The sequence below is a fragment of the Pteropus medius genome, unplaced genomic scaffold, assembly GCF_902729225.1.
Source record: "Pteropus medius unplaced genomic scaffold, Ma_sr-lr_union100, whole genome shotgun sequence".
NCBI lineage: Eukaryota > Metazoa > Chordata > Mammalia > Chiroptera > Pteropodidae > Pteropus > Pteropus medius.
This window is the reverse complement of record NW_024353640.1, coordinates 1-453: the sequence shown is the minus strand read 5'-3', so window position 1 is coordinate 453 and position 453 is coordinate 1. Positions and strand designations below refer to the sequence as shown.

The window sequence follows — 453 nt, the reverse complement described above, 5'->3', positions numbered from 1 at the left end:
ATGCTGCATGTGGTTCCAATTCCACAGCCGTCTGAGGCCCGTAATTAAAATTTATCTGTCCTTTCCAATCTCTCTTTCCCTAAGGGCAAACTGTTTTCTGTGGGACCACAAAACTGACCTGATAAATTATTCTGTGTTATAATAATGGTAATTTTTTATGATTTAAAAGGCATATTTCCTTGTCTATGGCTGTGCCACCCTGAGCACGCCCGATCCCATCTGATCTCGTAAGCTAAGCAGGGTTGGGCATGGTTAGTACTTGAATGAGAGACCGCGTAGGAAGACCAGATGCTGTAGGTGTAAAAAAATATGAAATAAATAAATAAATAAAAGGCATATTTCCATGTATGATACAAATATGCTAATGAGAAAAGGCAGTGTAGTAGGGGGACTAGACATGGCGTCTTCAGAAAACCTTTGCGAAAATGCCTATCTTTTCGAAAAGATAGGCAT

At 39.7% G+C, this 453-nt stretch overlaps 1 pseudogene; it reads left to right on the top strand.

Moving 5' to 3' along the window:
* Positions 1 to 181: 181 nt before the first annotated feature.
* LOC120593205 (uncharacterized) lies at positions 182 to 300 on the top strand (annotated as a pseudogene).
* Positions 301 to 453: the final 153 nt, after the last annotated feature.